This window comes from Dermochelys coriacea, chromosome 9 (genome assembly GCF_009764565.3).
Source record: "Dermochelys coriacea isolate rDerCor1 chromosome 9, rDerCor1.pri.v4, whole genome shotgun sequence".
NCBI classification, from domain to species: Eukaryota; Metazoa; Chordata; order Testudines; family Dermochelyidae; genus Dermochelys; species Dermochelys coriacea.
Genome location: NC_050076.1, coordinates 86234941 through 86260342, shown reverse-complemented (window position 1 = coordinate 86260342; position 25402 = coordinate 86234941). Strand labels below are relative to the sequence as shown.

At 54.7% G+C, this 25402-nt stretch overlaps 1 protein-coding gene and 1 long non-coding RNA gene across 5 annotated transcripts in view; one reads left to right on the top strand and one right to left on the bottom strand.

Moving 5' to 3' along the window:
* ACSL4 (acyl-CoA synthetase long chain family member 4) overlaps positions 1 to 8974 on the bottom strand; it is a 47417-nt gene extending 38443 nt beyond the window's left edge. The window contains exon 1 of one of the 4 annotated variants that reach the window (XM_038417563.2): positions 8876 to 8974. The gene's annotated coding sequence lies outside the window, so the exon portion shown is untranslated. The remainder of the gene's footprint in view (positions 1 to 8875) is intronic. The other 3 variants (XM_038417559.2, XM_038417566.2, XM_038417564.2) reach the window with 3 other exon arrangements.
* Positions 8936 to 22228, top strand: LOC119861866. Its single transcript, XR_005295050.2, has 2 exons — positions 8936 to 9069; positions 22090 to 22228. It is a non-coding gene; the product is annotated as an uncharacterized LOC119861866 (long non-coding RNA).
* Positions 22229 to 25402: the final 3174 nt, after the last annotated feature.

Genomic DNA, 25402 nt, shown 5'->3' with positions numbered 1-25402 from the left:
TCATATTTCCTACACAAGCCACTTTTTAAAATTAAACACAAGGTTCTCCAGTAACAGTAGCCAGAGGCCACAATTCTATCAAGAGGAGTTATGTAGAAATTAAATGTGTTAGGTCTTTATTCTCCAAAATAGAAACCTTCATAAGCAATGGTTAAAGAAGCCTGAAATGTTGTTTGAAGCCTACAGATTGGGTATTTGACTATCCAAGCTACTTAACTGGTGTTAAATACAAAACACCTCCTTCTCCCTACACTCAGAGCTTTCATATCATAGTGGCCTTCCATCTGCCTGAAGGAGGAGATATTTCTCTAGGGTCCATAACCCTATCTCCCTTTCTGTTAGTCAAGAAGAGGACTGTGGGTGTTAAAAGTATTTTTTTCTTCCCTTCAGTGAGATCAGCACTGTGACAGAGGCCCATTGGTTCATCCTTCTTTAAAAGAAACTCCTGCCTCAGACCTGATACACCATTACACTGAATACACCACTTCCATGGTATTTCTCCATCAAGGGTAGCACATGTCTACTGAAAACTTGTAACTTATCACTAATGATAATCCTGGGGTGTGTATGGTAATATTTAAGGAACAATGTAACTACTTTAAAAACTATGCCTGATGGTCTTGAAGTACAAGTCTGTCACCAGTGAATCATATGTCTGGGTGACAGCCCCATCATGTAGGAGGGCATTGTCGCCACTCTCTGACTAGCTAATTAGGTAATACCTGAGGGGAGGAAGACTAGGATGCAGAGGTACTCAAGAAGCTATAATGGGACTAGAAAATGTTTCTACCAGCTTCAAGAATGCTCATATTTCCCATTACAGCTCCAGTCAAGTCATAACTTCTCCTGAGGTGAGAAAGTTAAATGTGTATGTAGGAGTTCAACAAAATTTATAATGAAGCACCACTGGCTATTGCCAGTATTGTTACTTATTAACAGCAGAGGTCAGAAAAAAGTATTTATTTTACCTTGAAGTATAATGAGCCAATTATTCCAGAAGATATTTAATGAAGTGCATGTAACCATACTGCAACTGACCTTTCAGTAGCTGAGCCAAATGGCTGTTTACAAAAAAAAAAAAAAAGGGGGGGTTGACAAAAACACTTTTTAAAATAGGAGCATACATAAACAAACCTTTCAATCAAAATATTGTCTTAGATTACTGCAATAACGTGAGCTCCATCAGCAACTTACTGGCAATCAAAGTACCTGCAATTGTATACCATGCTCTGCTCTATTTTAAAATAGAACTGATTGACCTTTTCACTGGAAGTCAAACAAAACAGTTTGCAACACATTACACTGACGTTCTTAGATGGGAGATTTTTAATTGAACTATATACTGTGTGTACCCCTCAGATATCCAAGTCACATAGCATGTAATACCAGTATCAAACCTGCAAAATGAATCTTAACTGATAAATATACTCTTGTGAATTGTTTACACTAAGGAGTTACAGCAGCACAGTTACGTCTATAGTGTAGATACTATGGGGAAGTTACTACAGCAATGAAATGAGTTATTCCATTGCTGTAGTATCTCCCCTCCTCAAGTGATGGTAAGTAGGGCAACAGAAGAATGCTTTCGTCAACCTAGCTGTGTCTTTGTCAGGGATTTAAGTCAGTGCAACTACAGTGCTCAGGGATATGGGTTTTTCATATCCCTGAGCATGGTAGCTATGTCGATCTAAGTTTTAAGCGTAGACCAGGCCTTAGATGAAATGCTTTTATAACAGCTAGACTGAGTTTTAGCAATGCAATATTTAAATTAAACTTTTATGGAGTCAATTGTGAGACGAGTTTACAGAATCCTATATTTGTACAAGGATTCAATTTAACTTTCTTAAATGAAAGGCATCTGGCAATTAGATGCCCCCCCACCCCACCCCCAAAAAAACAACCCTTTTTGTTTTTAATAATAATCTTAGGAGGCTTTTATTGCAGATCTTGTACTGGTATAAACAAATGTTTTTGCTAGATGACTAGATAATTCAGTGGCTGAGTAGCTACTTAAGGCACCAGACCCTCTTTAATAGGATACAGGAGATAGATTAACCCTTTTTAATAAACCTTTTATGTAACATGGCACTATGTGATAAAGCAGCCTTGGAATTATATAGCATTGAGGGGAATGATAGAAGGTAGCAGACACTGTTGGGCATGTTTGTTCTAAGAGCTCTTTTTCTCTGGGGAAGAAAAGGATTTATTATATAAAAAAAAGTGTTAATTATCCTCAGACTTCCTTTAAAAAGCTCTACTCATAAGAGGTACTCCTTTAAAGCCTAGTTAGAGATGAAGGTTAGAGAGCTGGCTCTATCCGGGGGGAGACTGCAAAACCCTCAGTGAGCTTGCACAGAACTTGTGATCTTGTTATAATTTTAATTTGCAAACTTGGAATCTGGGAAGGCTTTTGATTGTTTGCACAGGAAGGACTAGGTGCTGAAAAATTTCATTAATGCAGTGTTTGTATCCAGATTAAGAAGTGAACACAAATCACAGGTGGGTTTTTTTTTTTTTAAATAGTCCCATATTTGTTTGTGACCGCTTTGCATGTGTACTTATCTTTTGGGTAGGCTCAGGGTTTGTTTGTGCTGCTAGGTGTATTCACCACCAAAAAAATTCCAATTCTTAACTCTTTGGACTAAAACTTTCAGCTTCTTCACAATGCTCCGGTAAGTCCCACTTCATAAAAGGAAACTAAACTGGTAAGCCACACTGCAGTAAAATTACTAAAAGCATGTCAAGCAACAGGAGAGAGTCTATGCAGAATTAGTTATGGCCCAGATGAAGAAGCTTTGAAGTATTAGAGTCTGATATTTAAACAGTTATACAGTTTATTTTCTGTGACTTGAACATAAGCCTAACGTACTAAGTGTGTGGATGTTGTCCTTATACACCAAACGGCGGTACCAGGTGCAGTTGTGCTGGCAGGCTATTCCTCCACTCTTTCTTGAGTAGGTCTGCTACAAACACAAACTTGAACAAGTTTAGTTCAGTCTTCCAGCTGTTCCTCTTCCCCATGTAAATAGGTTTGTACAATACATGCATTACTGGCAGAGCTATTTAAAAATGAACCCCCCTCCCCTTAAAATTGCAAAAGCTATTTATATGCTTGTGAAATAAACACATCTAACCCATTTACAATGGAAATGAAAGAGCTCTTTCTGGATTAAAACAAACATACATATATGCAGATTCGAGGTGCTGGAATTAAAAGCATATACAATTTACCATCTGATAAATACATTCACGTTAATAGTAACAGGACAAAAGGACATGGTTAGTACTTTACTTTGTGTTACATGTAATCTAACTTTGAAGAGATCGAATAAGAAAAGGTATTTTCCTTCTCTGTAGCTGTGCAAGTTAATACAACATGGCCTTTATTCATATGCATGTTTTCTATGTGGATTACCATATATAATAACCAAATTAACAAAATGCACGTGATTTTAAAAAAATACATCAAGAAGAGCAATTCCTAATAAATTTTGGCTGTTGCATCAGTTTAATCAAGAGAGAACTCACTATTAGTTGACTACACCTTTGCCCTCAACCCTGCCTCAGAAAGAACGGTAAGTTTATCTATGGATCACCCTGTCTTGAAGGCAATGCCTCATTTGCACAATACATGGTATGTTGATATTAGACACAATGCAGCAGTACATAAAGCTTAAATACAAATATTTCCTTGACTTTAAGGTGCACCATCCAGTTAAAGACATGACTGTATACAAAGTGCAAAGCACTCTCAACTCTCCTTGACTTCAACGCGAGTTAAGGAGCTCAGCTCTATGGATTAGATTCTACAGCAAAGGAAATTTCAAATGGTACTATATTAATGTGCATGAAGGAGCTTTGTGTGTGTGCCAACAGGATCCATACAGGCTAGTCACTGTGCAACACCCTAGCGTGCCCTAGAACTTACACCTCTCCAGTGCAGACTAATGCACAGCATAGACAGGTCCTCACACTGTACTGGATTAATGTGCCCTGGAAGAAGTGTGAAATAAAATGCCATCTTCCTGTGGGATCAATTTGATATTATATAGATAGATATAGATATTATTGATTATATAGTATATATTTTCTCCATCTGTGACTTATTATCCTCTCTGAAAAGAATTTTATAGCAAGAATACCTGAAATAAATAGGTTGTTATCCCTTCAAAAATGAACAGCAAAATAATCACTATCACTTAGCATAAATGAAAACTGTAATACCGCCAATTTGGCGGTGACAAATTCAGAGTTAAATGATCTTCTATTCATAAGACTTGTAATCAGTCCAAAGTCTTGGGAAGAAAAGTCCGCTGAATACATTGTTACAGTATCTATATTTTTTAATTAGTAGCGACATAAATGCATACTTTATAGTCCACATGCATAATTATAAAAGACCACACTTTGTTGTGCTTCAAATTTCTTTGGAACATTAGTTAAGCCACCATATTTTTTTAGGGAAGGAGTCAAAACTATGTGTAATACTGAAAATAACTGTAAAACTCCCCTTACACATTTACATATAGGTCTTATTATAATCAAACTGTTTATATAATGGTAGGACCCAGAGGCCTCAATCACAATGGCGATCCATTGGGCAAGGGACTGTACAAATATATATGGAGACAATTCCTGCCCTGATAAGCTTGTATAATATTTAAAATTTTACTCATCGGGATGGCTTCAGGCTACATAGACACAGCAGATCCATCTATTTTAGATACTTGTATGGTCCCCATTACCATATTATGTGAGCACTGTACAATCTTTAATGTACTCGTCCTCAACACCCACAAGAGGTTGGGAAGTATTATCATCACCATTTTACAGATGGGGAACTAAGGCACAAAGAGACCAAGTCACTTGGCTACGGTCACACAATAAGGCTCTGACAAAGCAGGGAATTGATCCTAGGTCTCCCAAGTTCCACCGATGCCTGAACCATCCTTCCTTTTTAAGAGATCTATGCATAATCTTATTCCATCATGTCTTTTCAGTTTAGGTGTATAAAAGCCATATGCAAAACTTCTCTCACAGGCACTGAGGATAACCAATTCTGAGAGGAGACTAACTCCCGGCACAAGTACATACAAGGGTATGTCTTAGCATACTATAGCAAGGAAGGTCTCCCCCCAGCCTAAGGAGACAGACTCCCACTAGTTCTAGCTGAGCTAGTGCGCTAAAAATAGCAGTGTGGATTGTGGGGCACTGATAGAGGCTAGGGTTAGCCACCAGAGCTCAGACCCACAAGGTCAGGTGGGTTTGAGAGCCACAATAGCCATACTGCTATTTTTAGCACACTAGCTCACGCTGAGAGAGTGCAAGTGTGTACCCAGGGTGGGAGGCATACTCTAAGCTGCAGTGTAGGAATACCATAAGAGGGTCTATGCTATCTACAGTTTATTTAGCTCTGTAGAGGTACACAATGATATACAGAAGGCAAATTAAGCAAATGAATAAGATTCCCTGCCCAGATGACCATACAGTTCAAAACTACAAAGTGACAGAATACAAACAAAACAAAGATCAGTCTGAGTGGAGAGGGGCTTGTAAGCTTAATATAACAGCAGCAGCATGCTCCTGAGTTATATGAGCAGAAGAAAGGCTAACTGGGTTACCCCATTTTAAGGACAGGTCTTCATTGCAGAGTTTATACAAGTATCTGTGCTCAAATTATTCCCCTCAGGTTAGCATAGCTCAAGGGAGTTTTCAGTGTGTCCACCAACATTCACTGCATCCACAGTAGTGTTGCACTTCTCAGGGTACATCCCAAAGTTCTTAGTGTTGCAGTAAGCTGAGCCATTCTATGATTCTTTTCCAATAAATGGTGGGAGAACTTGTCTGTCCTTTTTGAGCACACGGGGGAACTGTAGGAAGGCACTGGAGGACTAGTAACACCCAAGCCCTGCTAGCCTACAACCTTTGTATTAGCAGCTGCTGAGCTATACTCGCTCAAATTTACATTTTCCCCCCTCCTCCCCTTAGGCTAGCCAACTTGAGTTAGAAGCACCACCACACTTGAATTAAGGGGGTTTGTATGTGGATGGGACTCTAGTTAGATGCAACAGTTCACTGCAAAGTTAACTTTAATTGTAACTGAAGACAAACCCTAAAGCAACTATTTCTGGCCATTCTACGAAACAGGGTGACTGATAAGTATGGCTGACTAAAATGTGTATGACACCTATTACCATAGGTTAGATGGTGTAATGGCAGCCAACTACGTGAATTAACCAAAATAAAAAAAACCACTATAGTGTGACTGTACATCCTGCATCCTTCTGGAAAAAAAAAAAAAACTCCCTCACTCAAGCTTCCTTTCCTCCAAGCTATCCTTAAAAAAATAAAAGTCCTCAAGATAAATGACTGTATAAACAACTAAACATGCAATGGAAACTTGTTCATGTACTTATTCCAGTTCTACTGTACCCTCAGTACGTAGCTTTTTTTTAAAAAAAATTTATATCTTGCATAGTTATCCGAGACAAAGATAAGTTACTTTCTCTAAACTGCCAAATGCCATTAACAATAACCAGCAAAATATACTCATTTTGCCAAATAATTGAATATTATGCTCGAGCTCATATCCCTGTTTAATGTTTTATTCAAAATATTAATTCAATTTTAAAATAGCATTATAGGGTATTTCTAACCTACCAGAAATACATTCAGAAGCTTGTGAATATTTGTATTTAATAATGCCTTCTAAAGGTGAAACTTCCTCTAGTTTTAGGAGAGGTGAAGTACTCTTACAAGTAGAATGAGGGTTATCCCAAGAACAGATCCAGATCCTTAACCGGTGTAAGTCATTATAGCTCCCAATAAAAACAGTCCAATAACAAAATATTCTACCATCTGTCAACACATCATGTATGTACGTAGTTATACATGGATACTTGCCTGGAAGGTACTTTAACAATAGATGCATTAAGAAACCCTTAGCAAGATCAGGTCTCATTCATTTTTTGTATTATTTTCTGATGGGTAATTTAGGCCCAAACTATCCATCAGTGTAGAGAAATTGTTAATTTAAATATGCAAAAATGGTTTTACAGAACTATTGTAATACTAAAACAACTTCAAAATTCAAATGAATTTTTTTTCTTAAATATAAGCCTTCTCCTCAATTATTTTCAACCCAATTGCAGCTTTATTTTACTTCGTTAAAGGCAGAAAGTCAAACTCATTAGTTTAAATCTGTTGTCTGAGATGGGTGGAAGTGTTGGCTACTACTGATTTTCATTACAAGTCTCATGATAGTTGGTAGGGTTTGTTTGTTTTTGATCACATAAGAATCTGAGCTTTTGATTTTTTTAAAAAGTAAGATTCTAGGCATCACGGTTGTGGAAAAAAGCTTGACAACATGAACCTTAAAAAGTCCCCAAATCAGAAGGCACATTTAAAAGAACCTAAAGTGTATTATTTTTAATAATCTCATGATTTTTAAGACAGTCTCATAATCATTGTGGCCTGACTCATGATTTTTGAGTACTTGGAATTGGCAATGATGGAAATGTAAGAAACAATATTATTGGTCAAAAGTAAATTGGATTAATATTTAGGTTTTAATAACCTAAGATGGTAGCAACAATGTAGGTGAGGACTTTAACCTGACAATGTTCTTTAAAAATCTTTAGTGATTGTGGCAGCCAATTCACTTGATTTGTAGTGTTTCTCAGCTTGGGCTAAATCTTTTCATGCTATTAAGCTTTACTTAAAAGGTCCTTGTCTGAAGACTTAAAGAGTAAGATGACAACCAAAAAAGATGATAACTAGTGCATCATGGCTCAGAAAATGATTACAATATTTTCCTCAAAGCAACAACTGGTAAAAAGAATTACAACAGAACTTGGACTTCCTCCATTATCCAGAAAAAATAATCTCCAGTGCCCCCCAAACTGGCTTATTTAAGTGTCATTACCTCCTATGCAGTAAATACACGTGTATGCTTATCAGCTTGAAAAACAACCCCCAAAAGCCACACAGCGAAGATTTTACAGTTCTATAAAATTCAGTTTGTATTTCGAAGAGGAAAACGCCACTTTCTTGCTGTGCATTTAGCATATGCTCTTGCCATGACGTGCAACAGAAAATATGCTACTTTGGACGGTGCTAAGCAATGAATCACATTTTCCTGCTTTTTGTGCGTGTGTGTGTGAGGCCACGTCCTGAGTCCAGCCTTCTCTGCCACCGGGAAAGCGGCGTGCGCGGGAGGAGCCATCCGCGCTGCATCCAGCCCCTGGGAAGGCCGCTGTGACCGAGCGTGGGGGGAAGGCTGCTGATGCAGGGCAACTTGAGCAGGCAACTTGCTCTGCACCGAGGGGCGAGGCAGGGCACCGGAGGCTACGGAGCAGATGCTGCTGGGCAAGTGCCACACGCCAGACACCGGCTCGGGGGTCAGCACCCCGGCAGAGCACGGGGAAGCCACCGTGCCGGGCACGCCGCACAAAACCAAGCCAGGCACCGCCCCCAGAGATGCCACCGCGTCGGGAGGGCGGGCGGCGCAGCCCGAGGGCACAGCGAAGCGGGCGGGGGAGACGGGCTGGGCCGCGGGCCGCCAGCGCGAGTGGGAAGGAGACGCTGGAAAGGCCGGTGACCCTGCGCCCCGCGACGCTTTAAAGGACACATCGGCCCGGGCCCCGCCCGCGGCATCTCCCCGCCGCCCGCCCTCAGGCGGGAGCTGTCCGCGCCCGGCCCGCCTCACAGTCGCGGCCCCACCCCCCGGGCAGGAGGGGGAACCCCCCACCCGCCCCGCGTCTCGCCCGGGGCCCGCAGCGAGTCCCGCCGCCGAACGCCCCCGCCCGCGGGCCGGGCAGGGCAGGGCCGGGCCGGGCCGTTGGCGCGCGGAGGAGCGGCGGGCGCGCGCACTCACCCGCTCGTGGCGCGGAGCCCAGGCTCGGGCGGCGGCGAATGAACGCGGGGCCGGCTCCTCCCGCTGCTTAAAATGGCTGAGAGCGCGGGGGGGCGCCCGCTGGCCAATCCCCCTCGCTGACGCCATCGAGGGCGCGGGAGCGGCTGGGCCCGGACGGCTGTGCGGGGGCCGGCGGGGGATGACGAGGAGCGGGGGTGAGTTGCGGGGAGAGCAGGGGTGGGGGAGGAGCCAGAGATGAGGTGTCGAGCGGAGGGAGGAAGGAAGGGGGTGAGATTGGGAAAGCAGGGGATGGGGGGGAGCAGGGGGGAAGTGGGGGGAACGGGATGAGGAAGGAGCAGGGATGAGGGGGGAGGAGGAGTGAAGTGGGGGGAACGGGATGAGGAAGGAGCAGGGATGAGGGGGGTGAAGGGGTGAAGTGGGGGGAACGGGATGAGGAAGGAGCAGGGATGGGGGGAGCAGGAGGGGGAAGTGGGGGGAACGGGATGAGGAAGGAGCAGGGAGGAGGGGGCTGGAGGAGTGAAGTGGGGGGAACGGGATGAGGAAGGAGCAGGGATGAGGGGGTGAAGGGGTGAAGTGGGGGGAACGGGATGAGGAAGGAGCAGGGATGGGGGGGAGGAGGGGTGAAGTGGGGGGAACGGGATGAGGAAGGAGCAGGGATGGGGGGAGCAGGGGGGAAGTGGGGGGAACGGGATGAGGAAGGAGCAGGGAGGGGGGAGCAGGGGGGAAGTGGGGGAACGGGATGAGGAAGGAGCAGGGATGAGGGGGGTGGAGGGGTGAAGGGGGAACGGGATGAGGAAGGGGCAGGGATGAGGGGGGTGGAGGGGGGAAGGGGGGGGAAAGGGAGAGGAAGGAGAGGGATGGGGGGGAGCGGGGGAAGTGGGGGGAAGGGATGAGGAAGGGGCAGGGTGGGGGGGGTGGAGGGGGGAAGTGGGGGGGAACGGGATGAGGAAGGAGCAGGGATGGGGGGGAGCAGGGGGGAAGGGGGGGAACGGGATGAGGAAGGAGCAGGATGAGGGGGGTGGAGGGTGAAGTGGGGGGGAACGGGATGAGGAAGGGGGCAGGGATGAGGGGGGTGGAGGGGGGACGTGGGGGGAACGGGATGAGGAAGGAGCAGGGATGGGGGGAGCAGGGGGGAAGTGGGGGGACCGGGATGAGGAAGGGGCAGGGATGAGGGGGGTGGAGGGGGGAAGTGGGGGGAACGGGATGAGGAAGGAGCAGGGATGGGGGAGCAGGGGGGAAGTGGGGGGAACGGGATGAGGAAGGAGCAGGGATGAGGGGGGTGGAGGGGTGAAGTGGGGGGAACGGGATGAGGAAGGGGCAGGGATGAGGGGGGTGGAGGGGGGAAGTGGGGGGGAACGGGATGAGGAAGGAGCAGGGATGGGGGGAGCAGGGGGGAGGTGGGGGGAACGGGATGAGGAAGGGGCAGGGATGAGGGGGGGGGGGGGGGGAGTGGGGGGAACGGGATGAGGAAGGAGCAGGGATGGGTGGGGGAGAGGGGGGGAAGTGGGGGGGAACGGCTGAGGAAGGAGCAGGATGGGGGAGCAGGGGGAAGTGGGGGGAACGGGATGAGGAAGGAGCAGGGATGGGGGGGAGGAGGATGAAGTGGGGGGAAACGGGATGAGGGGAAGGAGCAGGGATGAGGGGGGTGGAGGGGTGAAGTGGGGGGAACGGGATGAGGAAGGGCAGGGATGAGGGGGGTGGAGGGGGGAAGTGGGGGAACGGGATGAGGAAGGAGGCAGGGATGGGGGGGGAGCGGGGGGAAGTGGGGGAGAAGGGATGAGGAAGGGGCAGGGATGAGGGGGGTGGAGGGGGGAAGTGGGGGGAACGGGATGAGGAAGGAGCAGGGATGGGGGGGAGCAGGGGGGAAGTGGGGGGAACGGGATGAGGAAGGAGCAGGGATGGGGGAGCAGGGGGGAAGTGGGGGGAACGGGATGAGGAAGGAGCAGGGATGGGGGGGAGCAGGGGGGAAGGGGGGGGACCGGGATGAGGAAGGGGCAGGGATGGGGGGGAGGAGGGGTGAAGTGGGGGGAAGGGATGAGGAAGGAGCAGGGAGGGGGGCAGGGGGGAAGTGGGGGGAACGGGAGGGAAGGAGCAGGGTGAGGGGGGAGGAGGATGAAGTGGGGGGAAGGGATGAGGAAGGAGCAGGATGAGGTTGGGGAGGGGTGAAGTGGGGGGAACGGGATGAGGAAGGAGCAGGGATGAGGTTGGGGAGGGGTGAAGTGGGGGGAACGGGATGAGGAAGGAGCAGGGATGGGGGGAGCAGGGGGGGGGGAAGTGGGGGGAACGGGATGAGGAAGGAGCAGGGATGAGGGGGGGGGGGGGGGAAGTGGGGGGAACGGGATGAGGAAGGGGCAGGGATGGGGGGGGGCAGGGGGGAAGTGGGGGGAACGGGATGAGGAAGGGGCAGGGAGGGGGGGGAGGAGGGGTGAAGTGGGGGGACCGGGATGAGGAAGGAGCAGGGAGGGGGGGAGCAGGGGGGAAGTGGGGGGAACGGATGAGGAGGCGAGCAGGGATGGGGGGGGTGGAGGGGTGAAGTGGTGGGGAACGGGATGAGGAAGGAGCAGGGATGAGGGGGGAGGAGCAGGGGGGAAGGGGGGACGGGATGAGGAAGGAGCAGGGATGGGGGGGAGCAGGGGGGAAGTGGGGGGAACGGGATGAGGAAGGGGCAGGGATGGGGGGGGGAGCAGGGGTGAAGTGGGGGGAACGGGATGAGGAAGGAGCAGGGATGGGGGGGAGCAGGGGGAAGGGGGGGGCAACGGGATGAGGAAGGAGCAGGGATGGGGGAGCAGGGGGGAAGTGGGGGGAACGGGATGAGGAAGGAGCAGGGATGAGGGGGGTGGAGGGGTGAAGAGTGGGGGGACGGGATGAGGAAGGAGCAGGGATGAGGGGGGTGGAGGGGGAAGTGGGGGAACGGGATGAGGAAGGAGCAGGGATGGGGGGGAGGGGGGGAAGTGGGGGGAACGGGATGAGGAAGGGGCAGGGATGAGGGGGGTGGAGGGGGGAAGTGGGGGAGAACGGGAATGGAGGAAGGAGCAGGATGGGGGGGAGCAGGGGGGAAGTGGGGTGGGAACGGGTGAGGAAGGAGCAGGGGAGGGTGGGGTGGAGGGGTGATGAGTGGGGGGAACGGGATGAGGAAGGGGCAGGGATGAGGGGGGGGGAGGGGGAAGTGGGGGGAACGGGATGAGGAAGGAGCAGGGAGGGGGGGAGAGGGGGGGAGGGGGGGGGAACGGGATGAGGAAGGGCAGGGATGAGGGGGGTGGAGGGGGGAAGTGGGGGGAACGGGATGAGGAAGGAGCAGGGATGGGGAGCAGGGGGGAAGGGGGGGAGGGGAGAGGAAGGAGCAGGGATGAGGGGGGTGGAGGGGTGAAGTGGGGGAACGGGATGAGGAAGGAGCAGGGATGAGGGGGGTGGAGGGGGGAAGTGGGGGGAACGGGATGGGAAGGGAGCAGGGATGGGGGGGAGCAGGGGGGAAGTGGGGGGAACGGGATGAGGAGGGGCAGGGATGAGGGGGGTGGAGGGGGGACGTGGGGGGAACGGGGAGAAGGAAGGAGCAGGATGGGGGGGAGCAGGGGGAAGTGGGGGGAACGGATGAGGAAAGGGCAGGGGATGGGGGAGCGGGGGAAGTGGGGAACGGGGGAGAGGAAGGAGCAGGGATGAGGGGGGGAGGAGGATGAAGTGGGGGGGACGGGATGAGGAAGGAGCAGGGATGAGGGGTGGTGGAGGGTGTGAAGTGGGGGGAACGGATGAGGAAGGGGCAGGGATGAGGGGGGTGGAGGGGGGAGGAAGTGGGGGAACGGGATGAGGGGAAGCGAGCAGGGGGGGGGAGCAGGGGGAAGTGGGGGGAACGGGAGAGGAAGGGGCAGGGATGAGGGGGGTGGAGGGGGGGAAGGGGGGGAACGGGATGAGGAAGGAGCAGGGATGGGGGGGAGCAGGGGGGAAGTGGGGGGAACGGGATGAGGAAGGAGCAGGGATGGGGGGGGGGGGGGGGGAGTGGGGGGGAACGGGATGAGGAAGGAGCAGGGATGGGGGGGAGCAGGGGGGAAGTGGGGGGAACGGGATGAGGAAGGGGCAGGGAGGGGGGGAGGAGGGGGGAAGTGGGGGGAACGGGATGAGGAAGGAGCAGGGATGGGGGGAGCAGGGGGGAGGGAAGGGGGGGGAACGGGAGAGGAAGGAGCAGGATGAGGGGGGAGGAGATGAAGTGGGGGGAAGGGATGAGGAAGGAGCAGGGATGAGGTTGGGGAGGGGTGGAAGTGGGGGACGGGATGAGGAAGGCGAGGGAGAGGTTGGGGAGGGGTGAAGTGGGGGGAACGGGATGAGGAAGGAGCAGGGATGGGGGGGGCAGGGGGGAAGTGGGGGGAACGGGATGAGGAAGGAGCAGGGATGAGGGGGGTGGGGGGGAAGTGGGGGGAACGGGAGAGGAAGGAGCAGGATGAGGGGGTGGAGGGGTGAAGTGGGGGGAACGGGATGAGGAAGGGGCAGGGATGAGGGGGGGTGGAGGGGGGAAGTGGGGGGGAACGGGATGAGGAAGGAGCAGGGTGGGGGGGGGGAGGGGTGAAGGGGGGGAACGGGATGAGGAAGGAGCAGGGATGGGGGGGGGGCAGGGGGGAAGTGGGGGGAACGGGATGAGGAAGGGGCAGGGATGAGGGGGGTGGAGGGGGGAAGTGGGGGGAACGGGATGAGGAAGGAGCAGGGATGGGGGGGAGCAGGGGGGAAGTGGGGGGAACGGGATGAGGAAGGAGCAGGGATGGGGGGAGCAGGGGGGAAGTGGGGGGAACGGGATGAGGAGGAGCAGGGATGGGGGGGAGCAGGGGGGAAGTGGGGGGAAGGGATGAGGAAGGGGCAGGGATGGGGGGGGAGGGGTGGGTGAAGGGGGGGAACGGGATGAGGAAGGAGCAGGGATGGGGGGAGCAGGGGGGAAGTGGGGGGAAGGGATGCAGGAAGGAAGCAGGGATGAGGGGGAGGAGGATGAAGTGGGGGGAACGGGATGAGGAAGGAGCGGGATGAGGTTGGGGAGGGGTGAAGGTGGGGGGAAGGGATGAGGAAGGAGCAGGGTGAGGTTGGGGAGGGGTGTGAAGGGGGGGAACGGGATGAGGAAGGAGCAGGGATGGGGGGGAGCGGGGGGAAGTGGGGGGGAACGGGATGAGGAAGGAGCAGGGATGAGGGGGCTGGAGGAGTGAAGTGGGGGGAACGGGATGAGGAAGGAGCAGGGAGGAGGGGGGTGGAGGGGTGAAGGGGGGGAACGGGATGAGGAAGGGGCAGGGATGAGGGGGGTGGAGGGGGGAAGTGGGGGGAACGGGATGAGGAAGGAGCAGGGATGGGGGGGTGGAGGGTGAAGTGGGGGGAACGGGATGAGGAAGGAGAAGGGATGGGGGGGGAGGGGGGGAGTGGGGGGAACGGGATGAGGAAGGGGCAGGGATGAGGGGGGGGTGGAGGGGGGAAGTGGGGGGAACGGGATGAGGAAGGAGCAGGGATGGGGGGGGGGAGCAGGGGGGGAAGTGGGGGGAACGGGATGAGGAAGGAGCAGGGATGGGGGAGCAGGGGGGAAGTGGGGGGAACGGGATGAGGAAGGAGCAGGGATGGGGGGGAGCAGGGGGGGGAAGTGGGGGGAACGGGATGAGGAAGGGGCAGGGATGGGGGGGAGGCGGGGTGGTGAAGTGGGGGGAACGGGGCATGAGAAGGCGCAGGGATGGGGGAAGCAGGGGGGAAGTGGGGGGAACGGGATGAGGAAGGAGCAGGGATGAGGGGGGAGGAGGATTGAAGTGGGGGCAACGGGATGAGAAGGAGCAGGGATGAGGTTGGGGAGGGGTTGATGAGTGGGGGAACGGGATGAGGAAGGAGCAGGGATGAGGGGGGGAGGGGTGAAGTGGGGGGGAACGGGATGAGGAAGGAGCAGGGAGGGGGGGGGGCGGGGAGGAAGTGGGGGGAACGGGATGAGGAAGGAGCAGGGATGAGGGGGGGTGGAGGGGTGAAGTGGGGGGAACGGGATGAGGAAGGAGCAGGGATGAGGGGGGTGGAGGGGTGAAGTGGGGGGAACGGGATGAGGAAGGAGCAGGGATGAGGGGGGTGGAGGGGTGAAGTGGGGGGAACGGGATGAGGAAGGAGCAGGGATGGGGGGGAGCAGGGGGGAGTGGGGGGAACGGGATGAGGAAGGAGCAGGGATGGGGGGAGCAGGGGGGAAGTGGGGGAACGGGATGAGGAGGAAGGGCAGGGATGGGGGGGAGGTGGGGTGAAGTGGGGGGAACGGGATGAGGAAGGACAGGGATGGGGGGAGCAGGGGGGAGTGGGGGGAACGGGATGAGGAAGGGAGCAGGGATGAGGGGGGAGGAGGATGAGTGGGGGAACGGGATGAGGAAGGAGCAGGGATGAGGATGGGGCGGGGGTGAAGTGGGGGGAACGGGATGAGGAAGGGCAGGGATGAGGTTGGGGAGGGGTGAAGTGGGGGGAACGGGATGAGGAAGGAGCAGGGTGGGGGGGAGCAGGGGGGACGTGGGGGGAACGGGTGAGGAAGGGAGCAGGGATGAGGGGGGGTGGTGGGGGGAAGTGGGGGGAACGGGATGAGGAGGGCAGGGATGAGGGGGTGAAGGGTGAGGTGAAGTGGGGGGAACGGGATGAGGAAGGGCAGGATGAGGGGGGGGGGTGGAGGGGTGAAGTCGGGGGGAAGGGATGGGAAGGAGCAGGGATGAGGTTGGGGAGGGGGGAAGTGGGGGGAGCAGGGGGAGGAAGGAGCAGGGGAGGAGGGGGGAGGAGGATGAGTGGGGGGAAGGGATGAGGAAGGAGCAGGGATGCGGGGGGGAAGGGGTGAAGACTGGGGGGAACGGGATGAGGAAGGGGCAGGGATGAGGGGGGTGGAGGGGGGGGAGGGGGGGGAACGGGGGGGGGGAGGAAGGGCAGGGATGGGGGGGGGGAGCAGGGGGAAGTGGGGGAACGGGATGAGGAAAGGAGCAGGGATGGGGGGGACAGGGGGGAAGTGGGGGGAACGGGATGAGGGGGAACGGGATGGGGGGGAGCAGGGGGGAAGTGGGGGGAACGGGATGAGGAAGGGGCAGGGATGGGGGGGGAGGAGGGGGGAAGTGGGGGGAACGGGATGAGGAAGGAGCAGGGATGAGGGGGGGAGGGGTGAAGTGGGGGGAACGGGATGAGGAAGAGCAGGGATGGGGGGAGCAGGGGGGGGAAGTGGGGGAAGGGATGAGGAGGGGCAGGAATGAGGGGGGTGGAGGGGGGAAGTGGGGGGAACGGAGAGGAAGGAGCGGGATGGGGGGGAGCAGGGGGGAAGGGGGGGGAACGGGATGAGGAAGGAGCAGGGGATGGGGGAGCAGGGGGGAAGTGGGGGGAACGGGTGAGGAAGGAGCAGGGATGGGGGGGGAGCAGGGGGGAAGTGGGGGGAACGGGATGAGGAAGGGGCAGGGAGGGGGTGAAGGGGTGAAGTGGGGGGGAACGGGATGAGGAAGGAGCAGGGATGGGGGGAGCAGGGGGGAAGTGGGGGGGAACGGGATGAGGAAGGAGCAGGGATGAGGGGGGAGGAGGATGAAGTGGGGGGACGGGGAGGAAGGAGCAGGGATGAGTTGGGAGGGGTGAAGTGGGGGAACGGGATGAGGAAGGGCAGGGATGAGGTTGGGGAGGGGTGAAGTGGGGGGAACGGGATGAGGAAGGAGCAGGGAGGGGGGGAAGGGGGGGAGAAGGGGGAGGAGGAAGGAGCAGGGATGAGGGGGGTGGAGGGGGGAAGTGGGGGGAACGGGATGAGGAAGGAGCAGGGATGAGGGGGGGTGGAGGGGTGAAGTGGGGGGGAACGGGATGAGGAAGGGGCAGGGATGAGGGGGGTGGAGGGGGGAAGTGGGGGGAACGGGATGAGGAAGGAGCAGGGAGGGGGGGTGGAGGGGTGAAGGGGGGAGAAGGGAGGAAGGAGGCAGGGATGGGGGGGAGCAGGGGGGGTGGGGGGACGGGATGAGGAAGGGGCAGGATGAGGGGGGTGAGGGGGGAAGGGGGGGGGGAACGGGATGAGGAAGGAGCAGGGATGGGGGGGAGCAGGGAGGAAGTGGGGGGAACGGGATGAGGAAGGAGCAGGGAGGGGGGGAGAGGGGGGAAGTGGGGGGAACGGGATGGGAAGGAGCAGGGATGGGGGGGAGCAGGGGGGGAAGTGGGGGGAACGGGATGAGGAAGGGGCAGGGATGGGGGGGGGAGGGGGGGAAGGGGGGGAACGGGATGAGGAAGGAGCAGGGATGGGGGGAGCAGGGGGAGGGGGGGAAGGGATGAGGAAGGAGCAGGGATGAGGGGGGGGAGGATGAAGGGGGGGAACGGGATGAGGAAGGAGCAGGGATGAGGGGGCTGGAGGGGTGAAGTGGGGGGAACGGGATGAGGAAGGAGCAGGGATGAGGGGGGTGAAGGGGTGAAGTGGGGGGGAACGGGATGAGGAAGGAGCAGGGATGGGGGGGAGCAGGGGGGAAGTGGGGGGAACGGGATGAGGAAGGAGCAGGATGAGGGGGGTGGAGGGGGAGTGGGGGAACGGGATGAGGAAGGAGGCAGGGATGAGGGGGGTGGAGGGGGGAAGTGGGGGGAACGGGGATGGAAGGGGCAGGGATGAGGGGGGGGGAGGGGGGAAGTGGGGGGAACGGGATGAGGAAGGAGCAGGGATGAGGGGGTGGAGGGGTGAAGTGGGGGGAACGGGATGAGGAAGGAGCAGGGGATGGGGGGGAGCAGGGGGGAAGTGGGGGGAACGGGATGAGGAAGGGGCAGGGATGAGGGGGGTGGAGGGGGGAAGTGGGGGAGAAGGGGGAGGAAGAGCAGGGATGGGGGGGGGGAGCAGGGGGGAAGTGGGGGGAACGGGATGAGAAGGAGCGGGATGGGGAGCAGGGGGGGGAAGGGGGGGAACGGGATGAGGAGGAGCAGGGATGGGGGGGAGCAGGGGGGAAGTGGGGGGACGGGATGAGGAAGGGGCAGGGATGGGGGGGAGGGGGTTGAAGTGGGGGGAACGGGATGAGGAAGGAGCAGGGATGGGGGGAGCAGGGGGGGAAGTGGGGGGAACGGGATGAGGAAGGAGCAGGGATGAGGGGGGAGGGGATGAAGTGGGGGGAACGGGAGAGGAAGGAGCAGGGATGAGGTTGGGGAGGGGTGAAGTGGGGGGGGAAGGGAGGAGGAAGGAGCAGGGATGAGGTTGGGGAGGGGTGAGTGGGGGGGGGAACGGGATGAGGAAGGAGCAGGGATGGGGGGGAGCAGGGGGGAAGTGGGGGGAAGGGATGAGGAAGGAGCAGGGATGTGGGGGGGGTGGAGGGGGGAAGTGGGGGGAACGGGATGAGGAAGGAGCAGGGATGAGGGGGGTGGAGGGTGAAGTGGGGGGAACGGGATGAGGAAGGGGCAGGGATGAGGGGGGGGGAGGGGGGAAGTGGGGGTGGGGGGGGGGGGGGGGACCGGGATGAGGAAGGAGCAGGGATGGGGGGGAGCAGGGGGGAAGTGGGGGGAACGGGATGAGGAAGGAGCGGGATGGGGGGGGAGCAGGGGGGAAGTGGGGGGAACGGGATGAGGAAGGGGCAGGGATGGGGGGGAGGAGGGGTGAAGTGGGGGGAACGGGATGAGGAAGGAGCAGGGATGGGGGGGCAGGGGGGAAGTGGGGGGAACGGGATGAGGAAGGAGCAGGGATGAGGGGGGAGGGGATGAAGGGGGGAACGGGATGAGGAAGGAGCAGGGATGAGGGGGGGAGGGGTGAAGTGGGGGGAACGGGATGAGGAAGGAGCAGGGATGAGGTTGGGGAGGGGTGAAGTGGGGGGAACGGGATGAGGAAGGAGCAGGGATGGGGGGGAGCAGGGAGGAAGTGGGGGGAACGGGATGAGGAAGGAGCAGGGATGAGGGGGTGGAGGGGGGAAGTGGGGGGGGAACGGGATGAGGAAGGAGCAGGGATGAGGGGGTGAAGGGGTGAAGGGGGGAACGGGATGAGGAAGGAGCAGGGATGAGGGGGGTGGAGGGTGAAGTGGGGGGGAACGGGATGAGGAAGGAGCAGGGATGAGGTTGGGGAGGGGGGGGAAGTGGGGGGAAGGGGGAGGAAGGAGCAGGGATGAGGGGGGAGGAGGATGAAGTGGGGGGAACGGGATGAGGAAGGAGCAGGGATGAGGGGGTGAAGGGGTGAAGTGGGGGGAACGGGATGAGGAAGGGGCAGGGATGAGGGGGGTGGAGGGGGGGAAGTGGGGGGAACGGGATGAGGAAGGAGCAGGGATGGGGGGGAGCAGGGGGGAAGTGGGGGGAACGGGATGAGGAAGGAGCAGGGATGGGGGGAGCAGGGGGGAAGTGGGGGGAACGGGATGAGGAAGGAGCAGGGATGGGGGGGGCAGGGGGGAAGTGGGGGGAACGGGATGAGGAAGGGGCAGGGATGGGGGGGAGGAGGGGTGAAGTGGGGGGAACGGGATGAGGAAGGAGCAGGGATGGGGGGAGCAGGGGGGAAGTGGGGGGAACGGGATGAGGAAGGAGCAGGGATGAGGGGGGAGGAGGATGAAGTGGGGGGAACGGGATGAGGAAGGAGCAGGGATGAGGGGGGAGGAGGATGAAGTGGGGGGAACGGGATGAGGAAGGAGCAGGGATGGGGGGGAGCAGGGGGGAAGTGGGGGGAACGGGATGAGGAAGGAGCAGGGATGGGGGGGGCAGGGGGGAAGTGGGGGGAACGGGATGAGGAAGGAGCAGGGATGAGGGGGGTGGAGGGGGGAAGTGGGGGGAACGGGATGAGGAAGGAGCAGGGATGAGGGGGTGAAGGGGTGAAGGGGGGAACGGGATGAGGAAGGAGCAGGGATGAGGTTGGGGAGGGGGGAAGTGGGGGAGAAGGGGGAGGAAGGAGCAGGGATGAGGGGGGAGGAGGATGAAGTGGGGGGGGAACGGGATGAGGAAGGAGCAGGGATGAGGGGGTGAAGGGGTGAAGTGGGGGGAACGGGATGAGGAAGGAGCAGGGATGAGGGGGGGAAGGGGTGAAGTGGGGGGAACGGGATGAGGAAGGAGCAGGGATGAGGGGGTGAAGGGGTGAAGTGGGGGGAACGGGATGAGGAAGGAGCAGGGATGGGGGGAGCAGGGGGGAAGTGGGGGGAACGGGATGAGGAAGGAGCAGGGATGGGGGGGAGCAGGGGGGGAAGTGGGGGGAACGGGATGAGGAAGGAGCAGGGATGGGGGGGAGCAGGGGGAAGTGGGGGGAACGGGATGAGGAAGGGGCAGGGATGGGGGGAGGAGGGGTGAAGTGGGGGGAGGGATGAGGAAGGAGCAGGGATGGGGGGAGCAGGGGGGAAGTGGGGGGGAACGGGATGAGGAAGGAGCAGGGATGAGGGGGGGGAGTGAAGTGGGGGGAACGGGATGAGGAAGGAGCAGGGATGAGGGGGGAGGAGGAGTGAAGTGGGGGGAACGGGATGAGGAAGGAGCAGGGATGAGGTTGGGGAGGGGTGAAGTGGGGGGAACGGGATGAGGAAGGAGCAGGATGGGGGGGAGCAGGGGGAAGTGGGGGGAACGGGATGAGGAAGGAGCAGGGATGAGGGGGGTGGAGGGGGGAAGTGGGGGGGAACGGGATGAGGAAGGAGCAGGGATGAGGGGGGAAGGGGTGAAGTGGGGGGAACGGGATGAGGAAGGAGCAGGGATGAGGGGGGAGGGGTGAAGTGGGGGGGAACGGGATGAGGAAGGAGCAGGGATGAGGGGGGTGGAGGGGGGAAGTGGGGGGAGAAGGGGGAGGAAGGAGCAGGGATGAGGGGGGGAGGAGGATGAAGTGGGGGGAACGGGATGAGGAAGGAGCAGGGATGAGGGGGTGAAGGGGTGAAGTGGGGGGACGGGATGAGGAAGGAGCAGGGATGAGGGGGGTGCGGGGTGAAGTGGGGGGAACGGGATGAGGAAGGAGCAGGGATGAGGGGGCTGGAGGGGTGAAGTGGGGGGAACGGGATGAGGAAGGAGCAGGGATGGGGGGAGCAGGGGGGAAGTGGGGGGAACGGGATGAGGAAGGAGCAGGGATGAGGGGGTGGAGGGGGGAAGTGGGGGGGAACGGGATGAGGAAGGAGCAGGGATGAGGGGGTGAAGGGGTGAAGTGGGGGGAACGGGATGAGGAAGGAGCAGGGATGAGGGGGGTGGAGGGGGGAAGTGGGGGGAACGGGATGAGGAAGGAGCAGGGATGAGGGGGCTGGAGGGGTGAAGTGGGGGGAACGGGATGAGGAAGGAGCAGGGATGGGGGGGAGCAGGGGGGAAGTGGGGGGAACGGGATGAGGAAGGAGCAGGGATGAGGGGGGAGGAGGGGTGAAGTGGGGGGAACGGGATGAGGAAGGAGCAGGGAGGGGGGTGAAGGGGTGAAGTGGGGGGAACGGGATGAGGAAGGAGCAGGGATGAGGGGGGTGGAGGGGGTGAAGTGGGGGGAACGGGATGAGGAAGGAGCAGGGATGAGGGGGGTGGAGGGGTGAAGTGGGGGGGAACGGGATGAGGAAGGAGCAGGGATGAGGGGGGTGGAGGGGTGAAGTGGGGGGAACGGGATGAGGAAGGAGCAGGGATGAGGGGGGTGGAGGGGTGAAGTGGGGGGAACGGGATGAGGAAGGAGCAGGGATGGGGGGAGCAGGGGGGAAGTGGGGGGAACGGGATGAGGAAGAGCAGGGATGAGGGGGGAGGAGGATGAAGGGGGGGAACGGGATGAGGAAGGAGCAGGGATGAGGGGGGGTGAAGGGGTGAAGTGGGGGGAAGGGATGAGGAAGGAGCAGGGATGAGGTTGGGGAGGGGTGAAGTGGGGGGAACGGGATGAGAGGAGCGGGAGGGATGGGGGGGAGGGGGGGAAGTGGGGGGAACGGGATGAGGAAGGAGCAGGGATGAGGGGGGTGGAGGGGGGAAGTGGGGGGAACGGGATGAGGAAGGAGCAGGGATGAGGGGGGTGGAGGGGTGAAGTGGGGGGAACGGGATGAGGAAGGAGCAGGGATGAGGTTGGGGAGGGGGGAAGGGGGGGAGAAGGGGGAGGAAGGAGCAGGGATGAGGTGTGGTGAAGAAGGAAGAGGGTGAGGTCAGGAAAGCAGGGGATAAGGTGGTGGGAGCAGGGTGAGGAAGAGAAGCAGCGAATGAGGAAGAAGAAGCATTAATGAGGGGGATGAGAAGTGAACAGAGGGCAAGAAGAAGCAAAGGAATGCATGGGGATGTGTGTGATATAGAGTATGTGGGGAGTAACAAGAGACAGTGAATTTAAGAGACCCCATCGGAGAATGACTAAGGCAGGTCTCATTGTCATTGTTTCCTAGCCTGCCTGAGGAGTCCCCCAAAATGTGACCACGACCCCACTCCCAACTGAGGGGACACATGACATGAGTAGCTGAACACGCTGTTGGAAATCATACAGGATTTCTTTTTTATTAAACTTCAGGCTTTCGGGGCATCATATATAATTGTTTGTTAAATGCCATCTGTTGCAGTTCAGAGCAACTGCAACTGTCTCCCCCTCCGGGGTCCCCAAGGGCACCCACTTTAAGGCTTCCAGCTCCCAGCCATCACCTCTATTGGGCCAGAGACCTACATCTCCCCTGTCCTGACCAGGTTTTTTCTAGGCAGCACAACTCCCTGTCTACACTGTGATATCCCCAACAAACCAGACTGCCTAAACAGGCCAGCATCTGCGCTTTCCTTTCTGTCAAAAGGCTGTGAACAGCTGTAATTGACAACAGTTACAAGTTACCACAGAGCTATTTCTAAGCAAGCACATTTGTTCTTAAGGTGAAAACATTATAGAGAAAATGTATTAAAAACAATAAATGAACCTACATGCATGCTAATAAGCTTACCAGAGATCACTCCTACTCCAGACGTGGGCTATATCTACACTATGGACTTTACAGCAGCACAGCCAACGGGCAGCAGTAGCTATGTCATGCTCTCCACACTGGCGCTTTTGTTGGTGAGACTTCTGTCGGTTAGGGGAGTGTTTTTTTTCAAAAGTTCTACCAACAAAAGTGCTAATGTAGACATCGTGTAGGGCTCTGGTAGGTGTCAGTCCTTCAAAATCCACAACTGGGTTTTCCCTGGGGTTACGAGTTCATGACACGTTCTGTTGCAACCAGAATCCCCACTAATAAGTTAGTCTTTCCTTTGTACAGCTTGCAGCTTGATCTTGAGACCTTAAGAACAGGTAATCAGCAGATAATGGTCCTCTGCTCTGGACAAAGCTTCAAAACACTGGGTTTTTGCATAAGCAGAAGTGTGGAATTTGCAATTGCCCTCACCTCCCCTAGAGATTCTCCAGGCAAACCACTTGACACTGTTTATCCCCAAAGTCCATTCTTGCCTGGTACATTGTTCAATATAGTCCTCTGAAGTTCATAATACTTCACAAGATTAATATCCCATCTTCCACCTGGAGAGGTTAATATAATCCCACCACACAAAAATACAAAACTTTGCATTTAATATGATGGACTCCAAAGATACTTAAATACTTAAACTTAATTGAATAAGATTTTTTTCAAGGATATTGCAGGAAATTGCCATATCTGTTACACCAACAACATGCTGAGATGTTCCCAGGACACAAATCTAAAGGTTTCCTATCCCAGAGAGCTTTCAATCTAAGAATGGAAAGGAAGAGGCAGATGGCAGAACTAACTTAGACATACGGATTCAGATTTATTAAATATTATTTATTTCATTTGCTTATCTCAGTGAGCCTCATGGAAAAACTGAGTCTTTAGTACTGTAATGTCATGTTTGCTGGTAGAAAGTTAAAACATTCAGTGTACATGGAGCAGAGGCAGAGCTAACCACTGGCCTAAGCAATGCATCAAAACACTTGGAGCCCCAGTCTACTGCCTTGTAAGGCACATGCTGACCCAGTCTCTTCTTCCAATAGCAAGACCAATTGGGGAAGAAACCCATCACCAGCCCAGATCTCTCTGCCTCAGAGTAGAAGTAGAAGGCAATCATCACCTCATCTCCCCTTTTTCCAACCTGGAGGCCTGCAAGATGTAACAAAGGCCCCTGTGTTTTTTATCTGAAATATAAATAATGTGCCTCATAATCAACACTGGTGAGAGCACTCAGATTATTTATGCAACAATCTAAGAACTAGAGCCTGCTACCGCCCCGTGATTCCCCCAAATTTGCAGACATTCCACATTAAATGTGGAATTGTGGAGTCTGCAGCTTATGTGGAGAAGAGGCAGCACAAGATCAGTGTGAGACTGACCTCTGAAGAAGGACATGGGGTCAGTCAGCCTTCCTCTTCCTTCTAACCTCCAATCCATGTGCAGGGGAAGAGAAAAATTTTTGTTCCTCTTCTTTGAGGCTTGAGCATGTATTCCATCTTGAATGGAGGCATGGCCAAGTCATTAATTTGTTTTTCACTTTTCTTTTGTGAAATCTTACACATGGGCTTACTACTTTCACTTTGCTAGACTTTGTGCAATACTCTTTGCCTTGTTTATTGTCTAGTGACCAGGATCATCACTAAAGATAATGGCTGGCTGCACAAGGCACCACAGGGTACTTTTGTGCAGCATGTATCATTACCTAATCAGCCTAATATGTGTTTGGGAATGGCTAGGCATGAAGATAAACTTGCTATGGCATTTTAAAAAATAAAACATAGAGTAATATGCCATTTCTTTTTAAAAAACATTGAAAGGCATAAGAAGATGTACTAATTTGCAATCTGTTATGACTTGTTTTATACTTCCTGTAATTTAAGGCTTCAAATTAGCTGATCTTGAATTTACAGATGACATATTAGTAGGCAAGGAAGCACATGTCTTGTTATGTTTGATGACATAGTCAAGACTTTTTTTCATATAATTGTATTAAAAGATTATCTTTAGAAAAATTGAATTGTTGGGACATATTAAAGCTGCAAGTTTTATGTTCACGAAAAGCAAAACACTTTTGAAAGAGACACCACCATCAACCTGAAATTGAGTACATTTTTAAAAATTAGTTAAAAGTAGTTTCAGATACTAGCCCTGGCCCTGAGGACCCTTGCTACTTTTTCTAGCTTACAACCATATTTTCCTACTTTTATAATAAGGAAACAGATGACACGCAAAATTCTGTCATATGCACAAAGTTAACAAACTGAAAAAACAGATTTTTCTCCCTTCCAATCTCTTTCGATTATAGACATCTTGTGTGTCACTTGTAGTTAAAAACATGAACTGTGATTTTAAGCGGATGATGTCCCTTTTAAGAGCTCACCCAAGACACTACACTTATTAAACTGTTTTGAATTTTTTTCTGCCTTTGAAGAATGAAGGGCTAAGTCGACACTGCCAGGATTCAAAATTGTGATTTCAGGGAATCTGACAGTGATTTCTGGTCAAACAAAATTCTAAACTGTCCCTTCAGTTTATATTAATGCTATGGATTCTTGACTTAAATGTATATAAGCCAGGAAAATCAAAGTTAAGATTCAACCTTATCCTGTTCTATGAGATTATGTAGGGAACACTACATGCTAACATAGGAAAATCCTTGCAATAACTATGCTCCAAGATCCAATCAGCTATTCTGGCTTTGGTTGATAAGGCAACCTACAGTTATTTTTTTCTGTATTTCTTCAAATAAGTTTGTAGG